Below are 19,671 nucleotides of genomic sequence, written 5' to 3'. Positions count from 1 at the left end.
GTCTCATGTGTTTTCTTGAAATTGAAATCGATTTGAATTACCAAGTAATGGAGGGTAGACGTGTCTTCATTTTCTTTGATTGAGTCATTTCTGGTAGGCGATATACCATGGATCCAGTAGTTTTCTGAAGTAATGGTCATTACGTTAGACCAAATTTGTATTGTATACAGGTCACCGTATGTTTAACAGACACGCATTCTGCATCATTCTGGTGACATTTTCTTATGTAATAATTCTTTAAGAACGTGAAGATTTTAAACTTGTGTTGCCTACAAGGTACGCCTACCACTCCGGTAAGTAACTTTAAAATCCAATGGTAAATATCATGGTAACAATGCTCAACAACCTATCCCAGTCTCTGATTTCGTGGATCTTACCACTGGGATAAAACAAGTGGGTGTAACATTGTTTTCATATACATAGCCTCAGCCAAGTTGTCTGTTTAGAATCTGATTGTTCTAAAAGGATTTATTGAAAAAGAATACTTTCAGAAATGTTTATGGCCTTCTAAGTCTAATATGGTATATAAACTTGCTATATATCTATAATCAAATTTGTAATCTTCTACATGTTAATTTAGATTGGCTATTCAAAAAGTTGACTGAATCACTTTTATCATGTTTATTATTACCACATGAATGTCAGTAAATGAATAGGATGGAAGCACAGAAACATCTGTTCTCCGCGCCTTGCCAAAATGTTCAAATTGTCATAGTTTCGCTATCAAATGCTCACCTTCCAGTTACAAAGAACGGGTAAAACCGATGGAAAATACGAAAAGAGCGAGAATCCATCTAAAAAGGTCTTGCCTTTCTTATAATCAACTTTGTCTCGAAATCCATCAATGTGATTGCATTATGTGATTTGCCATCCGCCTGCGATAAACATTGTACTTATATCAAGTAATTGAACATTTGTACAATTGGAAGTGAATTATCTCACATTCATACATATCTAATGGCGTTCAACTGGAACAATCGTAAGCCCCCCCCCCCCCCCTTCTCTCTCTATTTCAATCTTCTCCGTTCTTCCTTCTTCTGGAAACAACCAAGTATATGCCTACTAAATCTTACAGATACACACAAGTTCTGATTCCTTAACAGTAATGTGTTGAAAACTTTGGAAGTCTCACTGTGATTTGGAAATATTAAACATAATGCATATAATAATTAGTGTATGTTTTAAGATTTTGGAATCACCAAAATGACCATACATCCATACAGACATTTATATAAACACATGCAATATTATACCTAATATTGTACCTAATTTATATGTAAATACTATGTTCGATCCATCTGATTTCTTTTTTTTGTTGGCCGGACGAAGGGCAATGATGGCCGAAAGCTTGCAATAAAAAAGGAAACCTGAGAGCTACGTCTCACTCGTCGTTATTTCTGTCTTCCAAGTATATACATATATATGAATATATATGAATAATTTATTGGTTGGATGCTTAACTAAGCTGGTCGTACAGACTTTTTCACCCGAAGGATCATCAGCGACTGATAGTATGAAGAACACAATTTTTTGAGACAGAATAAAATATGTATATACATATATATATATATATATACATAAATATATGTGTGTGTGTGTATGAGGGGGTGTGTGTGTGTGTGTGCGTGTGTGTAAATGCATATGAGGGAATACAAAACTGAATGTTCTACGAGAACGTGTATGCTGCTTTATGTCATACAAAATATACTTACTTAACTTTAAAAATGTAATACGTTGTTTCTACCTTTCCACAACCAGCACAGCTTTTCCACTTAACACGTACCTTAATCAAAAGACACTGTTGGACAATCATATTGATGAGCTATGAGTTTTCAACACGTAATTTTTTAGATCGAAATCAATTCTCTCTATCGTGTCCTATCTACTCTTTTAGGTGATGAAAGTGGAGTTCGGGAAGGGCGTGTACTTCCTATGAGGGATCTAAATAGCCCCATGTCCCAGAATACAAAATTAACAATATCAGCGCCACAGCGAGGCCAACGAATTGGCGTTCTAAAAAGTAACTACGGCAGGCAAAGGACAGGCAACCTAAATATGACATTATGTTTTCTCGTAGTCCATTTATAAATAGCACAAGTTATCAGACTAATTGCAGTCAGTGTGTTAAGGAGGTCGACCTACTCTTGTACGGAGATGATAGCGATGTGTGGTAACAATACCGTCAAAAGGTGTGTCTTTTGTTTTATTCACAGTAAATTATCTACTATTCGACAGAAAAGAGTGTGCATTTTTTTAGCCGCACAGGAAAACATATAACCGCGTAGTTTCTAATGTAATTTAGACTGTTTAGAAATAAGGTTATTATGATTACTACATCTGTCTACTGAACTATTATGATCCGGAGGGTTTAAGATGTCCGATCTTTTAAGATTTTTACGAGATTCTCTGTTATCATGCTTATAGTACACCTCGCCCGGTGTCCCCCCCCCCCCCCCTGTTTCTCTATAGCCGTCCATTTATCCACATTTTATCAGTCCATGGAAGCAATTATAGGCTACTACGCGTCAATTGCGCTTGTAATCACAACCGGTTCTGACCAGTATCTTAAATTCATCCAATGCCAATGCTAAAACATACACACTTAACGATGCCCTCTTACTCTTACTTTATTCGCCAACTTAAGACGACAAAGTGATGACCGTTGAAGACTAATGGTCAGGTGACACAATACTCGCTGTAATGATAATAAACAAGAGGCCAAAAATACATTAAGATTTTTTAAAAGTTTCACGGGAACAATCATCGGTGGTTCTAACTCAGAACAAATTCAGACCGACGAATATTGTTTTATCCTTTCAAATATTTTCCTATTGAATTTTTTATCATATCTATGTAATAAACATGAGAAATGCCGATTTTTTCATTGTTCTCTGTAAACATGATGATCGTTCTAAAATCTTTCGAGCCTCGAACATGTCGAATTGAAAAAGGCCACATAAGTACACGTCTTTTTTTTTGCTTACGTCGAGTAATAAGGTAATTATTCTCATGAGCAGAAACTTGAAAAGAGTAAAACCTGATTTCATATTTTTCATAATTTGATGTAGCTTGATCAGTATCTTTATCGTCGTCATTATCGTCATCATCGTAAGGAAAAAGTAGATAGTTCGCAATACAGTCCTAGATTTCATTTACGCTAATGGATCGTTTGTCTTGTTTCTTAGTTATGAAACGTTCGCAAATCTATCCCCCCCCCTCGAGAACAATTTCAATAATCCTCTAACTGATATAAAATGAACTTGAGAACAAACAACAAAATTGAGATAGGTATGTCTACCTTTTTCCTCTGCATGATTTGGTAATTACAACTTTCGGAAATATGAAAAGTATATAAAAAGATCTGTGTACAGACGATCATGATGAAAAGACGGACTTGAAACTTGTTTCTGTGAAAACATAATAGGCAAACATTCGGAAACGTCAGCAACTTGCAACGTCTTTCTACATTATATCTCGGACGGATCGTACAGATTGCATTTTTGAATGGGGGTACTCCCAATTTGTTTTCATGTATGCTCTAGACATAAGTCAACTGTTTGTCATGTTTCTAGTTGTTTTTCATTCGTGTGACTGTGAAACAGGAAAGGGAACGACAGAGAGGGTGTTCCTGACCTAGTGCTACCACACCCTAGGACTAGGATTTCCAAAAGCTTAGACAGAAAAACCTCAAAGCATGGATCTACTAGCTCTAAGGTTTTCACAGTTTCCTGGATACTGTTCTTGCCATTCTTGTTGCTAGAAGGAGCAGGAATAATTAGCACCCCACCCCCTTCTCTCTCCAAAACCCATCTCTCTCCTCTATCTATCAAACATTAATGAGTTATTATTTATGGTGCCATATTTGAGACATAACTAATAAGAAGTAGGAATCTAGCTTAGGGGCATTCCTGTAGGATATATGTAAAGTGCCATAGCGAACAAACTGGTGTAAATTCTTCTCATTCATTTATTCAATCTTTCATTCATAACCATTATGCCACAATCATGACAATGGATGTCCTGTTGCATTAAATGACTTAATTGGCAGTTTGAACATATATGTTTGGTTTAAAATGGTTCTCAAAGTTTCATATAAAGATGACAAAGAGTTTACACGTTTACAGCATGTGAATGTGTTGGCAGGTTGTGGATCTATTCCTTGGCTAAAAGCCGAGAGAGCATTTTTCAAAGATATGAAAGAGTTATGTTCATAGTGACAGATAAAGAGAGGCTACATGCAAATGGTTACTGCAGACTCGCCAAGCCTGATACAAGATTCGACAGATACTCGCAAATGGCATTGTTTGATTTGTTTGAACTCGCTCAAGAAATGGAATGACATGAATAATAAAAGGTAGGTCATGCCTATCTGATCGAACGACCAAATCCATCATAACTATTTTTATCCCTGGTAAAAGGTGTTGTTTCACACACAAATATCAATCAATCTTTACTTCTGTCTGATTTTCACACCCGGATGTGCTTTCAAAAGATTAGCAATATTTACTTTGTACGCAATAGTCTAATTATCGAATCGTTTGAATTCATTTTTAGAACATATTTAAAGGTCAAGTCCACCCCAAAAAATTAGACAGTCGATGATGTCCCTCACTCACTATTTCTTTGTTTTTTATAGTTTGAATTACACAATATTTCAATTTTTACAAAGTTAACATTAAGGACCAAATTGACTGAACCATATTAAACATTGCTAATTGCACATGTTCAGGGAGGAATTAATCGTTTTTTCACACGACAACAGGGAGAAAATTTGAATTTGAATATTTCATATTTCACATAATAAAATACAAAAGAAATAGTGAGTGATGTCATCAGTCTCCCCATTTGCATACAGACAAAGATGTGAATATAATTGTTTTGTGAAATTAAGCGAAACCTTAAAATGTCATATCTTTCTTATTTTACATCCGAGTTTGATGAAATTTTCAGTGTTATGCTTGTTGGATTTTCTCTTTTATTCGAATCAACTTTTTATTGGGGTGGACTTGTCCTTTGATGGGTTTGTGGGTCTCTAATCAAATCATGTTCAGGGCCTAAATGATTGATCATGGGACTGGCTTTTGAAATTGATAATACACAATAATCACTGCAATCGATTCGCAGAAATTCTCTAAATACTTAATCGCTAAGCTCTTCGTTGCTCCGTCCAGGTACGCCATTTATATAATAGACCAGTTCGTAGTTGACTCATGGACAATTTTGGTCAAATGACCTTTCATTTCTTTGATTAAGATAGGCAGATTTCAAAGCAAGATATTACGTAAGCTTGCCTTACATAGCAGGATGAAATTGAATAGACCAGGGGGTGTTTCACAAAGATTTAAGTATGACTTAGGTCGCACTTAAATGTCGACGCGTACATGATATGCAACGCGCAATCTTATTGATCAATACGCAGTAGTGCGCGTCCTCTTGGCATGATCTGACCAATGCTGTCATGCCTTTTATACTGGGCGTAATTAGGCATTTAAGTGCGACTCTAAGTCATACTTAAATCTTTGTGAAACACCCCCCAGGTGACTAGAATAGCACACCAATGAACACTTTATCAAGGTATTTGTTGCTATTTTGAATGCATATCATAGCATGTTACACAATGTACTTGGCAAACTGTGAAATACCAGTCGTTCGTGGACGCATTGTTGTTTTTTGTGGATGTAAATGAAAACCACATTTCAAAAGAATACATGAATAATCAAGACATAAAGTTGGTGCTTATCTCATTAGATTTTAAACCACCATGTCACTTTAGTACAAATGACCTTCCTCTGATCATGCGTAGAATCTTTTGATCATGCGCAGAACGGAACTACGAACTGGCTTATTCATTGATATCACTTAAACATTGAAAGATGATCAGCTTTCATGGTCTTAGGAATAAGCCGAGTCATTTTTGTTTCTGATTTGCAATCCTGTTTTACTTTGTGCTCGACTTTCCAGATTCGTCCCTTATTCGTTTATATCCAAAAACAGGGAGGAAGATTCCGAATCAATCTCGGAAGCTATATAAAGCATTAGGGATGATTCTTTGAGGTCGTTACCCTTTCACCACTGGGTTTAGGGCTACTGGATAAGAATAAATCTTGAATCCCATTTACCTTGCAAATACAATTGTCATTGATAACCGTATTGAATGATAAAGTCATAAATTAGCACAAGTTTTTTTATCAATTGCAGTAGTGAGTACCTACAAGGGTACACCTAAAAGTTCAGAAACACTTTTATTCACAGAAATATTAATAGAGATCTATGCCTAGTCGTTACGAAAACATGGAACAGCATTTGTTTTGCGGGTAATCTCATAGGTTAGTCCGTTGAATTCGTTTTCAAGATGTGACCGAGGATTCAGATTTGGTTTAGATTCTAATCCACACATGTGCTGCACTGATATCAAATCATGATTTTTTTCGTATTTTTATCCAGGCCTGTACCTGATGCTGGCGGGAAACATGTGTGTCATGTGGGAGTTTGTGTAGCACCTAATACCACAGTCCCAACCGTGAAACTAACTCCAGGTCGAACAAATCTATGACGTTATTTCAAATGACATACTATCGGTTTGGTGTGTTTGGTGTGGCTGTAACATAAAGAGGAAACACACTGCTGATCAAGCGTTCAAATTGAACTTGAGAGACAAGGATTGCCAAACAGTTAAGATAAGAGTCACTCGCGATTAATGGTTACAACGTGCGTACCCGTACATCCGCGAACGGTATCTTGCGTGTGAGAGAGTGTTGAGGTATGGAACTCCCTTCCTTTGTAAGTTTAATGGACCGTTCAATGTATCTCTTGTCCTTGAACCATTGGTCCCTGATCTTAATAAGACTATCTCCATTGGACTCATCAGAGTAAACCCGCAATTTCAGATCTTAAAACTTGTTTTAATCTAAGTTAAAATAAAATGATATGTATATTACCCAGCTCCGGCCCTGTACAGAAAGGGTGATGTCACAAAAGGAAAGTCTGGTTACAACTGTACTGCAATCTTGGTCGACCCGTTACCGTTTTCCACGCCAAAATGATCTGCACAATGAATTGCTTGAATTACATTATACTTACTACCCTTTTTCATTTAATGACCGTCTATAAATCTGTTACATCACCATTGAATGATTTTCATGATTTTTGTAATCTACAGAGTATCATGAGCCTACCACATATTAATTTCTTTTTCAAGGTATCCTCAGTCAGCTGAAGCAGTTGAAGACATTGGGCAACATGTACATATTCTGACACCTTGCCAAATTAGGAATATGGAAATGGAAGGACATGAACATGGGACGAATATTTTTCCTAGCTTTAATCATACGGATGGAGTCTAATTAACGGTATTTTACCGGGAACCTTGCCAAAGTGGTCCAGCCATATTTCAAATCGCATCTCCACAAAAGATCTATCCACTCTTTTGACGTACAGAACTCTTCCAAAACGGATTACTCCAGATTAAGCGACAGTCTTCTACCCCGTGTGTAAGTAGATTCTTAAAAAAATTTTAAAGAAAAGTTAACCCCGACAATGATTTGAACACAAAAGAAAAAAATCAAAACATGACACTAAAAGATTTATAAAAATCAGATGAAAAATCAAAATAAGAGTAATAACATTTAAAATGTTCAGTTAAATTCAGTTACAAGTTCACAACACTTGTCCAAATGTGGGAGTTAATGGGGTCACACATTAACTTTCGCATTTTTCCTCTTTTTTGCCCCAGCATGAAAAAAAATGTATTTGATTATTAGATTTTTGTAAAATATAGTTACCGATCATTCCGTTGAATATGAATATAATCAGCTCTCTAATTTTTTAACAGAGCGAACTTCGACTTCATAACCTTATTTTTCATTCGATTCCTGATATAATTTGCAGCCTCATGATCGTTTTACTTTCACATTGCATATCATGTACGCGCCGGGATTTAAGTCATACTTAAATCTTTGTGAAACACCCCCTAGATTATGCATTAATAACTTCCAGACTGTTTAGGAAAAGGGGCTGATTGATTACAGTTTGCCTCACACTTTGGCTGAGAATTCATTACGGGAGCAATTTAGCAGAGTGTCCCTAAATAGGAAATGGTCAGTAAAGCAACATGTTTGTCATATAAAAGTGTACAGTGAATACTAATCAACAAGCTAACATCGTTCTACCATGAATTCTGGCTGGAGATTAGAAATGGCTCTGAAAATTTTTAATTCAATTACTAGCGCTAATTTGATTAATGCGTTTAGAACGCAATTGAGGATAACAAAACCCAGATTTCCTTGATTGATTCTCTACAACAGAAGGGGTTAGTGTTTTCTTGTTCTTCATCTAATTTTGATAGCATATTACAGTTCACGGTAAATTTTAAGAGGATATATGCATAGGCCTACATTGGATGCCAGAATAAATCAATTGGTGAAATAAATCGACAATCTGATCAAATCTCGACAGGTTAACTAAAGTCTCCGGTAATTAAAATTTACAACTGAATATGAGCCAATGATATGTGAACATAGTACAAATCTGGATGTTCGAAAAGCACAAACCTTATCAAACCTGCCATTGATTTCATAATTGTAAAGCTACAATTATTGTTATCCGATTTTGCCGAAAAATTATTCAAATCGAGATTTACACACCTGTGCCTATCTGACCAATATATTACCATGATAACTGGTTATTATATCGATCGACGTAAAGAAAGCAGATTATTGGCCTTAACCATGTAAACGATCTGGCAAAGGTTGAAATAGTGTAATGAGCGCCAGGCCTTTCTCATAGTCACATTCTGACACAATGTTGACCTCATTTCCGTGATAAAAGAGTCATCTATATACAAATCAATATATCAGTATCATCTTACTTCTAGAATTAGACAATAACTGGTTTGAAAGTCAAATCGCATCCAATACACTCCAAGCATGATAGACGTCTATTTTATAAAATATACGCAATAAATGAGACCTTTGGCCTTTATCTCCCCTCTCACTTGTTTTTCCTTCACCATACATTTAGCATACACGGGTGGAATCGAGAAAATACTTAATTAAGAATATTTACAATATCCACCGTTTTGGCTCACTCACACCAATCATTTCGAATATATATTATAGACCAAACTGGGGCGCGTTGCACAAAAAGATGCGCTTTTAATTGGTTGAAAATCATATCGCATATTTTTAGAGTTGCGTTTGATTGCAACTCTTTCTATAACAAACCGTCGGGCCATGTTTCATAAAACCTGTTATGATAACAAATTGGCAATAAGAGTTAAAAGCTACTGAAAACCCTTCAATCTGATTGACTGATCGTAAATTTGTTATAGAAATTGTACATTGTTATCATGGCTATTAAAAAAAGTCTTTATGAAATGGGACCCAGAACTATTTTAAATAGCATACCATTCTGTCGACTTCCAGTCGATTTTTATTTGTAAGAGTATAGCAAAAAAATATGTTGTGAAATGAACTACCATAATTAGTCAGAAACAGAAAAAAAAGAGCATAAACACCATTCTTTTTTTACCCGTTACACCCCTTCTGGTCTTCACACTTTATAAAGCATGGGTGAGTGGACAAAAAAATAAGCATGAACTGTCATATCAATCAAATCAATTCTGAGTGTATTAAGGAAGTCCTGAGTAGCGTAAACTGGGAAAACAGAAGGGATCATCTTCGTGATTAGATTCTATGTGACGTCACAATAGCCTTTGGGAGTATTACTCCTTATCATTTGGGTACATTCTAATTCTGAATTTTCTCAAGTGGCAAATCTTCGTTTGTATCGAAGACAGTGTAGACATCTACTAGCCGATCACGCTTGGTCACGATAGTATAACTTGAGCAAATTGTAGAGCCGATTTATGGATTTTCAGATTTATTAGTAAACCACACTAGAAATCATTTACTGTGATGGATATATCATTGTTTAAATTTTTAAGCATAAAGCAGAGGTGGCCTAACCACCATATTAAAAAAATACTGTAGCTCTCAAGGACATCCGATATTTTGGTATTGGTGGTGATTTTTTAACTGATTGCTAAGAAAGCATGAATGCTTGTAAGCAACAACCAGAGGACCGACGGCTTAGGTCCTCTCCGAAGGACCTCGTAATGAGGATTAATGCCTTACCAAAGTGCACTAGCGCACCAAGTGGGAATCGAACCCGGGGGGTCACCGGAATACGAATCCCCCGTTCTACCGGCTGAGCTATTGCTCATTCCATTTATCTCATGTTATAAAAAAGGTATAAAGAAACATTAACATCAAGCCTAATAATTTGAACATCATAAAGTCAATATCTATTGGATCCTGTTCACACGGATCATTCTCCATTCCCTGTCACACAAGTGCATCAGTGAGTAAGCGGCCTAAGGGATAAGTTCTAAGTCAGAAGAACGATATATCTTGCGACGTGGGAACAGCCCTACATTGTATAATTCCCATTTCATTAATGATACGAAGGACATTTCGCACGAGGGTCAACAATGAGGAGTTCCCGATTTAGTATGTTCACATCTTACCCTGATCCGCGTTATCACAATCGTTTGGCCAACGAAAGTAGAGGGCGTGATCCACATCAATATTTTTTTCCGGACAGCATTTTATCTTTAATACAGGCAGGAGTCCCTTCGACCCTGGGGCTTCGACAATAAAACACCTGAGAATGCCCAAGTTGCAGCAGATCAGGGGTTGGCATGTTTGCTAGGTGTTTGTTTACTTGTGCAAAAATTATCTCCAATACCATTCACATTGGCACGTTCTCAAAATTAGTGGCGACTTTTTCGAAACTAAATTACACGTCGAGCACCTTCCTATTGATGCACCTAGTCTTGTTTTATTCTTCTTGGATGCAATTATTTAAGACTTGGCTGCAATTTTGTAGGATTAGTTGCAATTGCTGGGGGTTGTATAATATTTTAACAGTCACTGTACCTATATCATGTTTATAAGATAAGAATTTTTGATGATTCTCCAACTTACATAAGTTATTAATCAAAGTTACTTTAGTTCTCAATAATTCTCATTGTTTATCTCTTGTAATTCTTATGCGTATTCTGATTGATATTGTACTTTCAATTTGACTATGTATTGTTACTTTTTGTTGTGCTTTGTGGACGGAAAATGAATAAAATCTAAATGTAAATCTAACATGTACAATATATCGTACGTTTACCTAATAAATAACGAAATATATCAATTACTTAAAATACAATTTAGATATTAAAGCATTTGCAAATAGAAAATCATCTTCATTATATTAATTACCCTGCATGACACTGGCAGTCAGTTTTCCCCGAATAAGGTATATAAATCTTTACTGTAAATCATAATCATGTGTGTTCTTTCCCTATCTTGAAATAAATCTGCTGCATTGTATTCCGGCAATATTAGGATAAAGTAACTATTTAAGAAGGAGTTAGACGAGCTACCTGGGTGAAGACCATTTTAAACACCACAATTCACCCTTCCAATTTGAGGCAGTCGCACTTTCCGACGCTTAATATTCCTTCTTTCTCTGCAAAGATAAATAACTCGCCATTCATCAGCGAGTAATCTCTTCTTGCCATGACCAGAAATTACGCCATACTTCATGGAAAATATCATTATATGCCATAACCTTCTTATAATAGTTTTATTCAACAGAAACAAGTGATGACGGCAGATCTGATTACGATGTCCACGTAATGGCTATGGGAGACAGAGATTGCGTTTTCATAATGGATAAATTCGAATTGACGGTCAGTTGTACAAACAAGATATTTCTGTTTAGATGTCAGTGCATCTGGCTTGGCTTGATTTTGACGTGAATCTTTGATATAAGAAGGTTGGGTTCAACATTGACCTACCAGTGTGTCCGGATCGTTTAGGCTCTTACCCTGCCCCACTCTCTCCCTCTATTTTCATTAGAATTTGTGAATGAGTAAATGATAAGGAAAATATTACATTGGTGGCGCTTGGGTCCTCCCCTATATTGCTTGTGTGCTTCGGCGGTTTATTCGGTTAGTCATCAACAGAATGTCGTGTGTGATATCACGTATAGCATGTTTTGTGCATGAATTATTGTAAAAAGTGTTAATTAGAAAATTTGCACTCTTTTCATTTAATATAATCAATATCTTATTCTCATTGAAATATTTCTCACTACCACTCAGAATGAATGAAAGGTGATTAGACAAATAATCTGATCATTTATTTTGAAATGTATTTCATTAACAAATCCTAGTAAGATCAACTGATATGAAAATCGCAATTTTCTTCAATTCTTGAAATCCCAGTGGAGACATTTACATTTAATAATCAATATTTCAAACCCAAATGACGATATTATTAGCACTTTCAAGATGCCATAGTACTAGCCCATTCCAAATAGCATTTAATGTCTATTATTTACGCTCCGCCATTCCCAAGACAATTACACGATAAAAATCAAAACTCCATTTATTTCAAATGTCATTATCTATATCAAGTCTACAAAATGCATTCTTGGTTGCTCACCCGTGCTTTTATTTACTCTCGCAAAATTCTCTATTTTCATCCCTCTCTTTCGTCTTCGAAGAATCTTTCATCTTATGAATAAAAGTAAATTGTTGCATTTCACCGCAATCTTCCACTGTATTCATGATGATAGCATGACCTTTAATCACAATGTTATCCTTTTGTTCTCATAATTCTGATTATTTTCCTCTTTCAAAGTATTTTTCTATATTTGTTGTTTGTTTGATATTGCTTCATGAAATAAAATGAATCATGGATTCCTCTCCAACCGTTCCTTACATTTTTCTCCAGCGTTGTTTCATTTTTTTTAAGTGGGAAGATCTTCATTGTCATTTCCAATACAGAAATCATACTCCTTTAATCATCGCGTGTTGCTCTCTAAAAAAAGGCCATTCACTCCAAAGGTATACATTTCTGTATTATGACGCAATGTTTTCGCTGAATGGTTTAATACATCGGGCAATATGAACCACAGTTCATCACACTGTGACGTCATTTATGATACCCCCCCCCCATCCTCCCATGAGGATGCATGCTTTAGAAGTCGCCAGTAATGCCAGTCATAATTTGCAATGGGATTACAGTTTATGAATCAATATATTCTCAAACATAATGATTGAAGGATGATGGATATAGTTCCAATTTTCTATGAAACTGGTGCTTAAACTGGTCTCTAATGAGATCTAAGTAACATGCAGTTAAGTGAATAAACCCTTTGGGCTAACGGTTATACTTGCAAATGTGAATGACTCACGAAAAGATTTTGAGATTTAATCATAATGGTAAGTATGAGTCTCTTTTCCAGTTTTATGGGCGTAATCGGTCTCATTACCTTTTTGTTTATCAGTGACGAGAGAGAATCTTATTTTGCTTTTTTGAGATATTCCAAATATGATTTCATTTCTTGAAGATTTATGTTAATGATCCAATTCATTAACACCGCTTCAGCTATTTCTCTCTGCCTCTCTCTCTCTTTTACACACGCACACCCACATACAGCAGGTACATACGAACTAAGATTAAATATTGGTGCCTAAGGGGCTTTTACCGGACTGTTGGAACATAATTATAGGGATGCTTTAGATCTTTTCCGAGAGACCTGGTGATAAGGATCAATGCCTCACCAAAATGCATTACCTTTTCTCGAATTGGTTCAATGGGCCAAACTAGTTCCAGATTTCAATCTCTTCGAACTATTTTTTTTGGGGGGACTGAACCATATAAGATTTAAATCTAGACCCGCTTAGGACTTGCTTTAAATCCATGGAATTGAGAAACTGCCATGTAGTTTATTTCTTGTGTTTCCTTGTTTCTAAGCAAAGAAAAAAAAACACGTCATATTCAATCCAGCTCGATCTTCTTACCCATGCTGTCACTGTAGATCACTCACCTGTGTTCATGGCTTGAGGGATATTTACAGGTCAAAACTTTCACCTAAACAATGACAGCATCAAGATATCATTTCATCGTCTCCATGGATCTTGCATCCCCCTTCTCTCTACATCTCAACAGTTCATTATATTATTTCTGTATAGTACGTTTCGCGGCATTCATCTATAGACCCCTTTGTCGAAGACCCTTCTCCTTTCTATATTATTCAGTTTTAAAAAGGCATAATAACATAGCCTCTACACGCATTGAAAAAAGGTTGGCAGAGTCCTTATTTCTTGTTCTGCCATTTAATACGACCGAATCCCAAATCTTTGTCTATGTATCCGTCTTTGTCTGTCTGTCTATCTCTCTCTCTTTCTCTAACTGAAATATTTGTAAGATATTCTTTTCCCCCTTGTAGTTTCTGATTCGTTGTCTGGCTCTTTCAGTCCTGGTACCCCCACCCCTCTCACTTTGTGTGCTTCCACATTCCCTAAATCCAAACCAACGATGACATGCCCCATCAGTCATCCCTCTGATTCCCATCCTCTGCTAGCCCGGCAACCCAAAATATCAGGAATAGGATGTACCGCTACTATTTACGGTTTTCGCTAACATCATTACAACCTCTCAAGGAAGGATGAGCAAATTTACCATCCAAAGACTGATATCTATGGCTGCGCGTGCTGTCCCAAGATATTCCAACATTTTTCATGTTTCCGCGCCAAAAAATAGATAGGAAGAAAACTTGAAAGTGTCGATATATTTGCACGAGGTATAGACATAGGACGCTCTGATAACATTGAGAGGGAGCAGTTTATATGGCCTCAATGACTTCGTCAAATTGATCGCCTATAATTATTGTACAAATACATCGGCTGCCATATGAGAATTCCCTTCCGTCAAAAAATCAAGCTTTCATCGACTCTAGATTTTTCCTCTTTTCCGTGACTTAGATTTTATTTTCTCCGTGACATGGTCGGATAATTTAGATCATGTCGGCAATTTCATGATCCCGAGAGGTGACATCGAACAGAGCAAAGCATGATATCTTCAAGTATTTTGTGTTTGTTGTCAAACGGTCCCGGTCTTAATATCATGAATAAAAAAAAAGACAAGGAAATAGTAAGACACCCCCTCCTTATTAAAGCAAACACGCTCCTGACTATCTTTTTTTTTTCAAATCCAGAAACACCATCTACATTAGAATCCCTCCCTGTGTTTCTTGCATTTATATCCTTCTCCAGTCCTGAACTTGACTGATGAAGTACGACAGGTAAAGGGTTTGACAAATCAGAAGGGTTTCGATAGAGATCTCCTGTTTTTAAATCATTTCCATTGATTGCGTTTCTGTGACACGAGAAATTCTGTTTTCCTGTCCGAATGGAGTTCGTGTAATTTGTTCATTGCTTTCACTGAAAACACTCAATGTCTCTCACCCTCCTGGTTTCTACGAGTTCCTTTCCAATTGCAAGGTACGGTCAAGTGATTCTGAGACCACTGAATCATTTGTTTCAAGTTGAAACTTACGCAGACAATTCCATCCAGTAAAAATCGAACTATATCCAGAGTAATGTGTGGAAATATATCATTTCAAATTGACACAATTCCGTTTTCATAAGCAAGAGGGGCCTATTCCTTAAACTGAAGACTACTTGAGACCTAGGAACGTATACTTAAAAATGATATAATAATTACTAAACTATCCTCATTATGCTATAACGTGTTGATTGGGTAATAAACATGATCATTAACAATTAATTCATTTTACCTGAGTCCAGATTTTATTTTGATTCACACTCGATGTAGCTGAAAATTTACTGGCCACAGAGAGATAGACACGTACTACATTTTCAGTCCATTAACAGCCGTTAAGGCTAATTTCATTCTAAACATAATTGTGTGTATTTGATTTCTTATCGAAGTCATTGAAGTTAGCTCGTTATTTCATGAAACGCTTTATTGATTAGAATAAGGTAAAGTGCATCAAATGCATGACTGTCCAAGCAGAAGAAAATCATATTTAGGGCGGTATGATGGACTTTGGTTGGTGAAGTCCATGAAATGTCTTGGGACAGCGACCAGGCAATGATTTTTGCTTCATCATGCTCAAATCTAAGAGCAGCTTTCATCGGGTTGGCTTTATCCAAATATTGAACAAGATTACTGGGATGCTTGGGGATGGTCTAGCCAGTTTCTTCAGAGAGTGTGTGTTTGTGGGGTTACATGTGAGTGTGCGTTTGTGGAGGGTATAAGTGGTGTCTACGTGTCTTGATACACACTTAAAATGTTGGGCAGCATATTGTCCACTGTGTTGGGTAATGTATGTTGGTATAAAATATATAAATATATATTCTTGGCAATTGTCATGATTGTTATCAAATTGAGCAAAGTACCCAAGTTGGGCAAATATAGTTGGGCAGATTTTATAGTTGTGTGGACAGTTTGTTGCCCAGGGCTTGTTAAGAGATGGGCATCTTAACCCAACTATATATTTTAAGAGTGTAGATATTCACAAGTAAAGGGGAAATCGAAACAAGCAAAAGGGAACGGATCCTAGTTCTCTATTCTTATTTCCGCGAAAATGTTTGAGTTTGATAGCTCTTATTGACGCAGGGATACGACGGTAAATAGCTTCAAAATATATAATATCATGCACGAATATAGCCAATTAAAACTAACAAATCATAAAAATGTCCTTCGAAATATCTGTTTACATCTGTACAACTTACAAGCTTAATTAACATGGTTAGATTGCTTGGGTAATGCTTTGACGTAGGCATTGCAGGGTATACCAATCCCGTATGGAATTTCACCGGAGGGAGATGTCTGGGAGAAAATGTCAGGCATCTATAAAGATCATTATCCCTTGATAATGAAGATTTTAATTGGTTTTTTAACGTTAAAGTGAACAGTAAGGTTAGCTGTCTTTGAAAGCAAACATGAACAAACGATTATTGATCAAAATGAAAGCAAAATAAATGTAAATGTGACATCAAGGAGATGGTCAAGTTGAACCTGAAAATGTGCCAAGGTCCAAGGGTAGGTACAAATTGATAAAGTACCATCGATGTAATAGTAAAAAAATCATTTTACAACATTGCATAATAGCTTTAAAAAAATACTTAAAAAAGTTCTTGTAAAATGCATATCACATTTTGAAGTAAAGTCTCCATGTGCTAGCAATGGACTTTGATATCATAAATTTCCTGGAGAGAATGCATAATTATGTCAGAAAATGTAAACAAAAAACCAGGAATATGAAATTAGACTGGGGGCATATCAGTAGATGTAGTAATTCATTCCGTAAAGGTGAAGTTGTCATCAACACAGTCCTACCCTACCCCCACTCCACCCCTTACTCGAGCTGCACAACTATTGTCTTCAATATGGAACGCAGACAACAATGGCAAAGGAAAATAATTATTCCTTACTGACATTTCGCAAACAACTGTATTTCAAAACGAGAGCATTCCTCCCAAGTTCAAAATCCAAGACGGTCTGAAAAGCGGAAAGGAACATGCTGTGAGCCACTTAGTCTGTCCAGGTACCTTTAGTACACCCCTCAGACAACAATGGAGGATGAGACAGTATTCTAATGTCTAACATCGGGTGAGTGACAAGCGAGACATTCCATGATGTCAGGTAGGTATCTTGCACTGTCTTGTTAGCTTCGAACACTTAGCGGGCGACTGTCTGTTACGACGCGCGTGGGTGACAACTCCAGACATCTTCGAGTCTCCCAGGTCCTATTCCCTGATAAATATGTGAATTTTTTTCTACTTTTGTGTGCAATATTTCTCATGAATATGTTCGTAAACGTCTGGTAATTGGGCTGTAATTGAGTGTAACATTTTGTTTATTCATATTTAGCGGGATGTTTATCTTCCTTAAATGTTGGCGCTATTTAAAATGTTATAATTGACATACTCACCACCCCTTGTAAGGTAAGAAAAAAGGAGTACAAAATATTAAATATATTAAAACGATTTTATGTATCCCGCTTGCCGGATTAGCGACATCATTAAAAAACGCAAGAAAATGTGACGTTGAAAGCAGTTCTGTTACCGAAAAGAGAATTTATTATTGCTATTTCGTAAGAAATGAGGGATTATTTCATTACTACAGGAGAAAATCGCTATCATACCTTTGGAATGCTGAAACGAAGAATTTATCACGTTTACGGAAAAAAACAATGTCCTTCCTTTCACATGAATGATCACGAACTGAGGTGATATGGCTGAAAGAAAGGCCAAAAGACCCCCTGAATGACACATGATCGAGTGTTCTTGCAAGGAGTTTAAACGTTTTTTTTTTTTTACTCAGAGTTATTTTCTTACACAGTCAATTGCCTACTGTAGACAGTCTTAACGTTCTTTTTTTTATGATTGTCTGTTATAGAATGCGCGTAACCGAACACAACCAACTTTTCGTCATTCGCTGGCAGAAAGTGCTAGTGATCAAAATCAACCTGAGTGCCAGACGAAAGCCCGGAACTTTCGCATTCACTACGGGGAAACTCTATACAACGCACCAGATCCTTTGAAAATGAAAGTCAAATTACAACATGTACAATGGAGGGCTGAGAGGCTTGTGTCGAAAGTTGGTGGACTGGGACAGCATCGGAATCTCTTGACTCTGGCGACGACATATTTGCAATTGTTCGTCCGGTGCAAATCATCGGATGTCGCCAGTTTGCTCCATCACTTCGACAACAAATCGTCCAGTACTGGTCCTTTTGATAAAATGTTTTTAAATATAAAAGGGTTCTTCGATACATATAATAAACCTACTTTGCAATCATGACAATAGTTCATTGGCCCTCTACAGGAGCGGGTAACCATGCTTGCCTTATCAATATATTTTTAAAAGGCCTGTTCTTTACTTTCCTAAATCAAGATGGCGGGGAAATCTAGGTAATGTGCTGGATACTGGACATGATCTATTTTTCTACCGTCGTGCTATAAAAGGTCCACGCCCCCGAATGAAGGACCGACATGGAAATAATGCATGGAGAAAGTGGTTATGCTTCTGACAAGGAGATTTTGAAGAATAGCAGCAAGATTCATGTTTTCTTACAAGAAACCCTGCCAGATCTGATTACAATGATTCATAAATGCTTCCTCTAATCATGGACCTACTAGCTAGTAGGTCCATGCTCTAATGCTGTGCCCTCCTTACATCCCGCTTAACCTCATAAAGTGGATATATGCTCGAAACCAGATATGACATTTGAAAAGTCCTAAATGAACGATAACCGAATTCTCTCATACACTTTTTGTCAGGTACAGTCAAGACAATCACATGATGAGGAATTCAGGAGCGCGGATAGTGTTTTCAAACACTTTTGGACCCTCCAACGTGAAAGAAGTCATGGTCATCTAGTCATCAAAAGACCCTCATCTGTCACTTAAGTCGACTAATGTTTATCGAAATCTTTATATTTTCATTTTTACTTGTTGAATATTTTAAAGATAATATGGCTTCTTCGACAGAGTAAAGAGTAAAAAAAAATGGCATGGCTGGTACAGTCGTGAATATAGAAGAGTTTGGATATCCCTTCCTCTCAGTCGGATTACGAACTATCTTGGATGGATGAAGAGAACGAGAAGATGAGAAAGGGCCAAGAAAAGGAAGACGGATATCCGATGTGCTATCAAAAGATCATTCTTCAGTAAATTCTATGCCTAATATCTTTAAGTATAACTAGACACACGACGACACACTCCCACTCGAACCTAGCAACATGCAGATGCCCTTATCGAATCGACCCACACCACATTACATTTCATAATCACAA

This window comes from Lytechinus variegatus, chromosome 1 (assembly GCF_018143015.1).
Source record: "Lytechinus variegatus isolate NC3 chromosome 1, Lvar_3.0, whole genome shotgun sequence".
NCBI lineage: Eukaryota > Metazoa > Echinodermata > Echinoidea > Temnopleuroida > Toxopneustidae > Lytechinus > Lytechinus variegatus.
Note: the sequence above shows the minus strand (reverse complement) of the source record.